This window comes from Drosophila rhopaloa, unplaced genomic scaffold (genome assembly GCF_018152115.1).
Source record: "Drosophila rhopaloa isolate 14029-0021.01 unplaced genomic scaffold, ASM1815211v1 contig_105, whole genome shotgun sequence".
Lineage (NCBI taxonomy): Eukaryota > Metazoa > Arthropoda > Insecta > Diptera > Drosophilidae > Drosophila > Drosophila rhopaloa.
In genome coordinates this window covers 1,365,001-1,378,197 of record NW_025334979.1, presented here as the reverse complement: position 1 = coordinate 1,378,197, position 13,197 = coordinate 1,365,001, and the positions used below count along the sequence as shown (strand labels likewise).

General features: G+C 37.5%; 1 non-coding gene across 1 annotated transcript; it reads right to left on the bottom strand.

Moving 5' to 3' along the window:
* Positions 1–12,526: 12,526 nt before the first annotated feature.
* LOC123038144 lies at positions 12,527–12,705 on the bottom strand. Its single transcript, XR_006417794.1, has one exon. It is a non-coding gene; the product is annotated as a 5.8S ribosomal RNA (ribosomal RNA).
* Positions 12,706–13,197: the final 492 nt, after the last annotated feature.

The window sequence follows — 13,197 nt, the reverse complement described above, 5'->3', positions numbered from 1 at the left end:
ATAACGGTACGGCACAAAAGGAATCCCCGAAACCGAGGCTTCATGGTAAAGGGAATTGCAAGGGAACGGGCAAACCAAATCAAGAAGTCAGCATGAGTACCCGAATTACCCGAGCAGCAGTAAGGAGGCAGGCCGCGCTTCAGCGAGGTCCTGAAGGACCCGTCGCGGAGCAAGGACGGTCGGAGGCTAGGCCTCTGCCTATCTTCCGGCCCACCCAAACCCCGCGGCGTGGTGCCGAGACATGCAATAGTCACCTCGGACGAGAATGGAGGCCGAGGACCCGGTCAGGAGAGGCGGTGGCGCCAAAGAGGGCCAGGACCCGAAGGTCGACGCAATCCCGCCGGGACACGCCCGAACATTTAAGGGTGCGGCGAAGAGGCCAAGGGGCAGCGGAAGCACCTCGTTGAAGATGGCTGAGGCGAGAGCCCAGATGCTAAGGGACGAGGTCGAGCGGATGCGGACGATGAGGGGCCCCGTACGAGGGCCGCAGAGCGATCGAGAAGGACATCGAGACGGCGCAGCGGGAATGGGAGCGGATGAAGCAAGCCGCCAACGAAGTCATCGTGCAGGAGGCATATCGCCTCAAGCGAAAAGAGGAGAAGGCCCGGAAGGAAGCGGAAGTCGAGGAGGCCAAGAGAAAGGCGGAGGAGGAGAAGCGTTACCGGGACACCGAATGGCAACAACGGCTGCAGAAGTGGGAGGAGGAGGAGTGCCAGTTGTGGTCGAGTGAGGTCCTGGTGGAAGCAGTGCCCCTAATCCCAGGAGGGATGCAGGGAATTCCCCGACTCCCGATCCGCCGACGGACAGCCCGAGGCCCCGAACCAGTGGGCCCAATCGGATGGATGGGTTCCCCACCAAGGCCCAAACCCCATCCCCAAAATTGGCACGAGCCACCTCCGACCCCCCGCCCGCAAGAATGGCCGGAGGATGACGACCGGGATCCCGCTCCCAGCCCCCGCCACGTCATCAGGAGGCGGAGTCCCCACGCCCACCGAAGTGGACCCCGGCCCGACCGCCCACGCCCCGGTATGGCCAGGAGGTCCGAGGGGAGAGCCCGAGGACAACAACCCGGAGTCATCCGGAGGCGGAAACCCCCACCCACCGAAGTGGACTCCGGCCCGACCGCCCACGCCCGGCACGGCCAGGAGGTCCGAGAGGAGGAGCCGGAGGATCCCACCAAGGAAGAGGCTCCCAGACCAGGAGGAAGGGAGGAGCAGTGGCAGTACTGCCGCACGGAGATCCCGCAGGCCCACGTCGCGCATGCACTAAATGCGTTTGTGGCCGGCGGAGTCCAGTGGCGGCAGCACACCGTGACGTGGACCTGGCCCGTCGGCGACGAAGCAAAGGCCACGGAGGAAGCGGAGACCCCAGCGCAGGACCCACCGAAGTCGAATCCGCGGGACCCAAGGGTGCGCCGCGAAGATGCCGGGTGGTTGCCGCCGACGCCGGAGACTGGAGATGTCCTGGAGAAGGGGCCATGGGTGTGGCCGACACCTGTGGGCAACCAGAGGCCCAAACTCCAGCGGCAGGTCTCTGCCCCGGAGGCACGCGGCCCAGTGGCCAGGCCCGCACTGGTGCGGATGGCGTCCCGGACGGAGGGCGGATCCTGGCAGGACATCGCCGAGGAGGAGTGGCCAGTTGGCCTATAAGAGCAGCCGGTCATAAAGAATGCCATTCGACGAGGAGGCCGACGCTGGGTGATGGCAGAGGTAGGCTGGAAGAAATATCGCATCCGTTTGGCGGGCTCTGGCCAAGTTAGTGTTCGCCAGTTTAATTGTTAGCCGTAGAAAAAAAAAAATAAAAATCTAAAAAAAAAACCCTATCACACACGTAAACACTGACACTGGGACTTAAAACGCGGACAGAACTAGCACAAACACTTAAAATGATAACACCATAAAAAGCTGGGGAGTTTATTTGGAAAAGCAGTTCATCTGAAAAACAAAAGCCAATCAGTTGAATGACAAAAACAAAATCGAAGGCACAAACTCACATGTACATTAAAGAATGGTGGAGAGGGGTAGCTGCTGAACCGCTTGGGATGAAAGGGGCAGTCAATCTATGTCCCAGGTCATCTTCTTCTTTATAGGCAAATCAGTTGAGCAACAAAAAAAAAATATAAAGGCACAAACTCACGTGTACTTTGAAATAATAGGGAGGGGTAGCTGCTGAAACGCGGGGGGGACGATCGTGGCGGCAGTCAAACCGTTTTACCTTTTATCCTCTCTCTTTCCATCTCCGCTCGTAGGCGAGGGCCACAGTCCAAGGGCAAGTCAAGGGAAAGGGGGGGTTTAAAGAGAAAGCAGGATAAGAGAATGGGGAAATGGGAAACTAAAGAGAAAACCATGGCAGAAAAAATTCTCCGCGTCATCATGTGCTTAGGGAAGGGGGCGCCAGCGATATTGGGCGGTCGATTGGCACTATCGTAAAACAGCCGATCGATGGGCACGAGACATTGGAATTATCGGCATATGAGAGGCACACTAATAAACATCGCGATGATGAGGTGGCAACGCCACCCGAAGGTAATATCGATATGCAAGTCGTGTTATCGATCGCAAAGGATTAGTGTGACCAAGACGAACCACAAGAGACCGCGAACCAGGTTGGAGCGGGATATTTAAAAATTTCAACGGCAACATCCGGATTTAAGGAAGCATACATCGACGAGGGAAGCTTCGTGGGAGAAAGTCAAGGAAAACGGATCGGCGCAGTATAACTCAACAAGGAGCTGTGGGCGTCGATGGAAGGATCAAGAAGACTCAAAGGCAATAAGGATACACAGGATAAAAGCCGGAGAGGAACAACGAGAATTTGTACATCTACGGATGGAACCAGAGCGGGGAGAAGAACGAGAGGACTCGAAGGCTACAAGGATACACAGGGTAACACCCGGAGAGGAGGATCGAGCTCACTTTCATTATCCGAAGAAAGGGGGGAATGTGAGGAGTTAAATAAGTCCACACAAAATATCCCAAAAATAACTGCATGGAGAACCTGCCAGTTGCTACTTACGCAACTACTTCGCGTAGTAACGGCAACGCAGGAAAAGAGAGTTTGGAGAAAAGTGCGGAGAGAGTTGGAGAGTACGAGGAGAGAAAGTACAAAGTACGAATCCAAAGAGAGTTTGGAGAGATTGGGAGAGACGGAGCGGAGAGAGGCGCCAGAGCGATACGGCACTAGTCAGAGCGAGAGCCAGAGAGCGTAGGCGTGCCGTGAGCAAGGAAGGAACGGTACAGCGCTGCACTTTGGACTTCAGTGGGGTGCCGTGTGCAGAGGACGAAAGGTCAAACGGTAAAACCGTGGACTTTGGACCTTGGAGAGGAGAGAAGAAAAGGAAAGGCCGAGGATTAACGGGACCCGGAGGCCTATATAAGCGGGCCCAGCGCTGGAATCAGGACCAGTCATCGAGCATCAAACCGCGAGTGAACAACGTCTACTAAAAGTCAAAATCAAGAATATACCACCGTGAGAACCAGCCGGGAACAAGATCGCTACGTCGAGACGTTCGGGACCGAGCAAGTCACCGAATTGAGACACAGGTGGCTGAGTCCTCGAAAGGCAACACACGGCCAAGTCTGCAGAATATCAAGATTGGCTGTAATACCCATTTTCATATATATTTTTATATATCTATACAATTAATTTATTTCCAACATATATTGACAAAATCATATGGATATCATAAGTTTTGAGCAATAGTACTACTTCAGGGTGCCAGCCACGGTCTACCCCCTATATATGTTTTTGACCACGAAGACATTCGATGGGTCATTTACAGTACTAGAAACCAACGAACGCATGGTTTTTCTATAGATTTCTATGGATTTCTATACATTTCTATACATTTCCTTCATATTTCCTTATTATTTCCATATATTCCTTTATTTTCATATATATTTCCATAGTTTTCTATAGATATCTATAGATTTCTATATATTTGCCTTTTATTTCCATATATTTCTATATATTTTTTTATTCATTTCTATATTTTTCTATGGATATGTATAGATTTGTATAGATTTCCTTAGATTTCTATACATTTATTTTTGGCTATATAGATATAATTTATATATATATGGTATATTATACCATTTTCATATATATTTTTATATATCTATACAATTAATTTATTTCCAACATATATTGACAAAATCATATGGATATCATAAGTTTTGAGCAATAGTACTACTTCAGGGTGCCAGCCACGGTCTACCCCCTATATATGTTTTTGACCACGAAGACATTCGATGGGTCATTTACAGTACTAGAAACCAACGAACGCATGGTTTTTCTATAGATTTCTATGGATTTCTATACATTTCTATACATTTCCTTCATATTTCCTTATTATTTCCATATATTCCTTTATTTTCATATATATTTCCATAGTTTTCTATAGATATCTATAGATTTCTATATATTTGCCTTTTATTTCCATATATTTCTATATATTTTTTTATTCATTTCTATATTTTTCTATGGATATGTATAGATTTGTATAGATTTCCTTAGATTTCTATACATTTATTTTTGGCTATATAGATATAATTTATATATATATGGTATATTATACCATTTTCATATATATTTTTATATATCTATACAATTAATTTATTTCCAACATATATTGACAAAATCATATGGATATCATAAGTTTTGAGCAATAGTACTACTTCAGGGTGCCAGCCACGGTCTACCCCCTATATATGTTTTTGACCACGAAGACATTCGATGGGTCATTTACAGTACTAGAAACCAACGAACGCATGGTTTTTCTATAGATTTCTATGGATTTCTATACATTTCTATACATTTCCTTCATATTTCCTTATTATTTCCATATATTCCTTTATTTTCATATATATTTCCATAGTTTTCTATAGATATCTATAGATTTCTATATATTTGCCTTTTATTTCCATATATTTCTATATATTTTTTTATTCATTTCTATATTTTTCTATGGATATGTATAGATTTGTATAGATTTCCTTAGATTTCTATACATTTATTTTTGGCTATATAGATATAATTTATATATATATGGTATATTATACCATTTTCATATATATTTTTATATATCTATACAATTAATTTATTTCCAACATATATTGACAAAATCATATGGATATCATAAGTTTTGAGCAATAGTACTACTTCAGGGTGCCAGCCACGGTCTACCCCCTATATATGTTTTTGACCACGAAGACATTCGATGGGTCATTTACAGTACTAGAAACCAACGAACGCATGGTTTTTCTATAGATTTCTATGGATTTCTATACATTTCTATACATTTCCTTCATATTTCCTTATTATTTCCATATATTCCTTTATTTTCATATATATTTCCATAGTTTTCTATAGATATCTATAGATTTCTATATATTTGCCTTTTATTTCCATATATTTCTATATATTTTTTTATTCATTTCTATATTTTTCTATGGATATGTATAGATTTGTATAGATTTCCTTAGATTTCTATACATTTATTTTTGGCTATATAGATATAATTTATATATATATGGTATATTATACCATTTTCATATATATTTTTATATATCTATACAATTAATTTATTTCCAACATATATTGACAAAATCATATGGATATCATAAGTTTTGAGCAATAGTACTACTTCAGGGTGCCAGCCACGGTCTACCCCCTATATATGTTTTTGACCACGAAGACATTCGATGGGTCATTTACAGTACTAGAAACCAACGAACGCATGGTTTTTCTATAGATTTCTATGGATTTCTATACATTTCTATACATTTCCTTCATATTTCCTTATTATTTCCATATATTCCTTTATTTTCATATATATTTCCATAGTTTTCTATAGATATCTATAGATTTCTATATATTTGCCTTTTATTTCCATATATTTCTATATATTTTTTTATTCATTTCTATATTTTTCTATGGATATGTATAGATTTGTATAGATTTCCTTAGATTTCTATACATTTATTTTTGGCTATATAGATATAATTTATATATATATGGTATATTATACCATTTTCATATATATTTTTATATATCTATACAATTAATTTATTTCCAACATATATTGACAAAATCATATGGATATCATAAGTTTTGAGCAATAGTACTACTTCAGGGTGCCAGCCACGGCCTACCCCCTATATATGTTTTTGACCACGAAGACATTCGATGGGTCATTTACAGTACTAGAAACCAACGAACGCATGGTTTTTCTATAGATTTCTATGGATTTCTATACATTTCTATACATTTCCTTCATATTTCCTTATTATTTCCATATATTCCTTTATTTTCATATATATTTCCATAGTTTTCTATAGATATCTATAGATTTCTATATATTTGCCTTTTATTTCCATATATTTCTATATATTATTTTATTCATTTCTATATTTTTCTATGGATATGTATAGATTTGTATAGATTTCCTTAGATTTCTATACATTTATTTTTGGCTATATAGATATAATTCATATATATATATGGTATATTATACCATTTTCATATATATTTTCATATATCTATACAATTAATTTATTTCCAACATATATTGACAAAATCATATGGATATCATATATTTTGAGCAATAGTACTACTTCAGGGTGCCAGCCACGGCCTACCCCCTATATATGTTTTTGACCACGAAGACAATCAATGGGTCATTTACAGTACTAGAAACCGTCGAACGTATGGTTTCTATCAATTTATTTGTGACAATATGGATATAACTTATAGTTTTATTGGTATATTATACCATTTCTATACATTTTTTACATTTCTATATATTTTTTCATATATTTCAATAAATTTTTATAGAAATTTATACATTTCATTTAGATTCTCATATATTTCTATATATTCAAATATATTTCTATAGATTTGCTTTATATTTGCTTTATATTTCTATATATTTCTATACATTTCGTTATATTTTTGTTGATTTCTATAGATTTCTATAGATTTCTATAGATTTCTATAGATTTCTATAGATTTCTATAGATTTCTATAGATTTCTATATATATATATATTTATATTTCATTTCATATATTTCTATACATTTCCTTCATATATGCATATATTTCTTTTATATTCAAATATATTTCTATAGTTTTCTATAGATTTCCATTGTTTTGCATTTCCTTATATTTCCATATATTTCTATATTATATCTATACATTTCTATAGATTTCTATTAATTTCCATATATTTCTATATATCTATACATTTCTATAGATTTCTATTTATTTCCATACATTTCTTTATATTTCCATATATTTCTTCTATATATCTATACATTTCTATAGACTTCTATTTATTTCCATACATTTCTTTATATTTCCATATTATTTCTATATATCTATAGATTTCGATTCATTTCTATACATTTTTTTATATTTCCATATATTTCTATATATCTATAGATTTCCATAGATTTCCATACATTTCTATACATTTCTTTATAGTTTCATATATTTCTATATGTCTATAAATTTCTATAGATTTCTATTCATTTCTATATATTTCTATACATTTTCATATAAAAGGAACATGTGTCTGACGTTCAGACTCTTACACTTTAATTTCATCCGTCAATTTGATTTATTATATTAATCATGCATGCGCGCGTCACTATTAGATGACGATGCGTTTGGCTACCTTAAGATAATCATAGTTAGACTCTTTTTACTTGAATTTCATCACTTTGATATATTTTCATACGCGTCACTAATAAGATGACGATGCATTTGGCTACCGTAAGATACTCCATATAGTTAGACTCTTTTTTCTTGAATTGTATCACACTTTGATTTAATTTTATGCGCGTCACTAATAAGATGACGATGCATTTGGCTACCGGTAAGAGATAGATACTCCATAGTTACACTCTTTATACATGAAATCGTATCAACTTAGATATAATTTCATGCACGTCACTAACTTATTAAATATAATAAGATGACGACTCATTTGGCTACAAAAAGAATTAAAATATATTATATATGTATATATATAATATAATACAATAAAATTATCAAAAATATATGATAATTCTAATTGTTTATATTATAATATATATAATATATTTTTTTGGTTTATCGAATCATCAAGCAAAGGATAAGCTTCAGTGGATCGCAGTATGGCAGCTGCTCAACCACTTACAACACCTTGCCTGTTACAAAAGTCGTTTACAATTGATTCTAGGCTTTGTCATTGTATTAAATAATGTTTTTATATGTAACTAGCGCGGCATCAGGTGATCGAAGATCCTCCCAATTTACTATGTTACAAATTACATTGGCATCACATCCATTGTCGTTCATAAATGAATATAAACTTTAAATGGTTTAGAAGCCATACAATGCAAATTGCCCCTTATTTATCATTGCAGTCCAGCACGGATACGACCTTAGAGGCGTTCAGGCATAATCCAACGGACGTAGCGTCATACCACTGTTCGCTCGAACAAGTATTGTGCCATTGGTCCGTACCTGCGGTTCCTCTCGTACTACGCAGGAATGCTGTCGCAACAACGTTTTGTCATTAGTAGGGTAAAACTAACCTGTCTCACGACGGTCTAAACCCAGCTCACGTTCCCTTGCATGGGTGAACAATCCAACGCTTGGTGAATTTTGCTTCACAATGATAGGAAGAGCCGACATCGAAGGATCAAAAAGCGACGTCGCTATGAACGCTTGGCCGCCACAAGCCAGTTATCCCTATGGTAACTTTTCTGACACCTCTTGTTAAAAACTCTTTAAACCAAAAGGATCGATAGGCCGAGCTTTTGCTGTCCCTGTGTGTACTGAACACCGAGATCAAGTCAGCATTTGCCCTTTTGCTCTATGTGTGGTTTCTGTCCGCACTGAGCTGGCCTTGGGACACCTCCGTTATTATTTGAGAGATGTACCGCCCCAGTCAAACTCCCTACCTGGCAATGTCCTTGAATTGGATCATACCTGAGTAATTGGAGTTATACCAAATTTTCAAATCAAAAATACATAAATGCACTGTTTTATTAAAGAATTTGTTTGCGATTATATAACAAACTCGTGATACTTTGATCAAGAAGCTTGCATCAAAACCCAATACCATAAGATATAATAAATATATCCGTATAATGGCTAGGAAATGATACACGTTCCATTTAATCAAGTAAGTAAGGAAACAATAAGAGTAGTGGTATTTCATTGGCGATACCAAACCGAGGTCTAATATCTCCCACTTATTCTACACCTCTTATGTCTCCTTACACTGCCAGATTAGAGTCAAGCTCAAAAGGGTCTTCTTTCCCCGCTAATTATTCCAAGCCCGTTCCCTTGGCTGTGGTTTCGCTAGATAGTAGATAGGGACAGTAGGAATCTCGTTAATCCATTCATGCGCGTCACTAATTAGATGACGAGGCATTTGGCTACCTTAAGAGAGTCATAGTTACTCCCGCCGTTGACCCGCGCTTACTTGAATTTCTTCACTTTGACATTCAGAGCACTGGGCAGAAATCACATTGTGTCAACACCCGCTAGGGCCATCACAATGCTTTGTTTTAATTAGACAGTCGGATTCCCCAAGTCCGTGCCAGTTCTGAATTGATTGTTAATTGATAATCGTTATAATTAATAAGAACTAATTGGTTTGACCCAATTAGTATTCTTAAAAATTTTAGCAAGAAAGTTCCACAATTGGCTACGAAACTAAACTATCCGGGGAACAAGTTACCACCATAAATGATAGAAACTCTATTTACCCAGAACGAGCACATAAACCATGTTATTGTTTCCCAATCAAGCCCGACTATCTCAATCTTCAGAGCCAATCCTTATCCCGAAGTTACGGATCTAATTTGCCGACTTCCCTTACCTACATTATTCTATCGACTAGAGACTCTTCACCTTGGAGACCAGCTGCGGATATTGGTACGGCCTGTTGAGAAGTTTGCGTGTCCCCACCATAAATTTTCAAGGTCCGAGGAGAAAATATCGACACAACAGTATATGTCATGCTCTTCTAGCCCATCTACCATATCTCTCTGCGAAAGACTTCCATGGTAGTACGGCTATAAAACAGAAAAGAAAACTCTTCCGATATCTCTCGACGGCTTCTTTATGGTCGTTCCTGTTGCCAGGATGAGCACGAGGCCCATATTTAATAACAAACGGATACTCAACAGGTTACGGAATTGGAACCGTATTCCCTTTCGTTCAAAATTATTCAAGTATATTATTATTGGCATTATTTGTATATATATATATTCGCTTTTTGGTTTTACTTGAAAATTTTCGGCTTTCGCCTTGAACTTAGGACCGACTAACTCGTGATCAACCACTGTTCACACGAAACCCTTCTCCACTTCAGTCCTCCAAGGTCTCATTCGATTATTTGCTACTACCACCAAGATCTGTACCAATGGCAGCTCCATGCAGGCTTACGCCAAACACTTCTACGCATACCATTGTACCTTCCTACTCACTAAAGTTTCAAAATTTATATTACAAGTAACATAAATCATCTACTTTAGCGGTAATGTATAGGTATACAACTTAAGCGCCATCCATTTTAAGGGCTAGTTGCTTCGGCAGGTGAGTTGTTACACACTCCTTAGCGGATTTCGACTTCCATGATCACCGTCCTGCTGTTTTAAGCAACCAACGCCTTTCATGGTATCTGCATGAGTTGTTAATTTGGGCACCGTAACATTACGTTTGGTTCATCCCACAGCGCCAGTTCTGCTTACCAAAAGTGGCCCACTGGGCACATTATATCATAACCTTAAACTTCATATCAAGAAAGTTAAGGTTCTTACCCATTTAAAGTTTGAGAATAGGTTAAGATCGTTTCGACCCTAAGGCCTCTAATCATTCGCTTTACCAGATAAGATTATTTTATATAACATTAAAATGCACCAGCTATCCTGAGGGAAACTTCGGAAGGAACCAGCTACTAGATGGTTCGATTGGTCTTTCGCCCCTATACTCAATTCTGACAATCGATTTGCACGTCAGAACTGTTTCGGTCTTCCATCAGGGTTTCCCCTGACTTCAACCTGATCAAGTATAGTTCACCATCTTTCGGGTCACAGCATATCTGCTCAAGGTACGTTCCAGTTAGAGGCATAAATAATATAAATATCATTATACATAACTATATAGAACGCCCCGGGATTGTGTTAATTAGCTATAAATAGTTAAAAAACTAATCCCATTAATAGTCAAGTTAATTACGCTATTAGGTTTATATCCCAATAACTTGCACATATGTTAGACTCCTTGGTCCGTGTTTCAAGACGGGTCCCGAAGGTATCCTGAATCTTTCGCATTGTTAATCATACAAATGCTTATAATAAACACAAAAATCAATGATAATTATGCCATTATATAATTCCGAAAAATTAACGCACTGTATTCATATAAATCTATCAACACTTTATCAAATTAATGACATTTAATCTGTGTTAAAACGCAAGCATTTTAATTGGAATAAACTATAAGCCATATTTTATGATAAATTTTGTATGTTAATAGATTACAATGTCCTTATATGGAAAAAATGCACACTATTATCATAATATTGTTTAAATATTAAAATTTTAATGATGAATTTTCCATAATGGATATTCAGGTTCATCGGGCTTAACCTCTAAGCAGTTTCACGTACTGTTTAACTCTCTATTCAGAGTTCTTTTCAACTTTCCCTCACGGTACTTGTTTACTATCGGTCTCATGGTTATATTTAGTTTTAGATGGAGTTTACCACCCACTTAGTGCTGCACTATCAAGCAACACGACTCTTTGGAAACATCATCTAGTAATCATTAACGTTATACGGGCCTGGCACCCTCTATGGGTAAATGGCCTCATTTAAGAAGGACTTAAATCGTTAATTTCTCATACTAGAATATTGACGCTCCATACACTGCATCTCACATTTGCCATATAGACAAAGTGACTTAGTGCTGAACTGATTTCTTTTCGCTCGCCGCTACTAAGAAAATCCTTGTTAGTTTCTTTTCCTCCCCTAATTAATATGCTTAAATTCAGGGGGTAGTCCCATATGAGTTGAGGTTGTATATAACTTTTTATCAAATTAATTCTTTGTATATAATGAGAAAACATTTTATAAATTCGTCTTTAAATTGGCAATATATATAAATATATATAAATACATAGATATGTTTTATATATATAGATATTTGATGATTATTTGTTTTGTAACGAACCAACGAAGAGCAATAACATTTCCAACAGCTTTCGATTTTCGAATCATTAATAAGAGACAATTCTAGATGAAAAATATTTCATAATTTTTTATGCTAGACATTTCTCAGTATCATTTGATTGAAAACGAAAATATTTTTCTTCGTTTATCACATTCAAATTATTTACAACAATGTGAGTTAATGTTTTTCATAGATTTTTGTTAATATTATGAATAAATTAATATTTATCCAATAATATACCATATGCTTATAAATTTTATTTTAAATTTATAAACAACTTAATTAGCATAGTCTTACAACCCTCAACCATATGTAGTCCAAGCAGCACTATAAAATTAATTAAAGTACATAACAGCATGGACTGCGATATGCGTTCAAAATGTCGATGTTCATGTGTCCTGCAGTTCACACGATGACGCACAGTTTGCTGCGTTCTTCATCGACCCATGAGCCGAGTGATCCACCGCTTAGAGTTTTATATATTTGTTTTTTCAATTTGTCAAGTATGTTTTTATTGAAAGAAATTAAAAATACACCATTTTACTGGCATATATCAATTCCTTCAATAAATGTTTTTTTTATACCTAAAAAGAATGCTGCGAAATGTCTTAGTTTTATATAAACAATATATACCAATTTTATGATCGATATAAATATAATTACTAATTATTTTAATATATATTGCAATTTATATAAAACATTAACCTGTATACCAGGTACAACATTATATATTTTAGGTTGTTGCATTAACCAATGTATGCCCATAACTGAGATGAACAATACATATGCGCAACGCGTGTATATTATGGTCCATATACACACAATAATTTATTTATATATTATAATATAAAATATTTATTTTATATTATATAGTGGTTTTCTTTCTTTTTTATATATGGAATTTTTAGCCTTAATATTATATTCCATGCCTTCTTAATCCTTTTTCATTGCATTATCCCCATTTTTA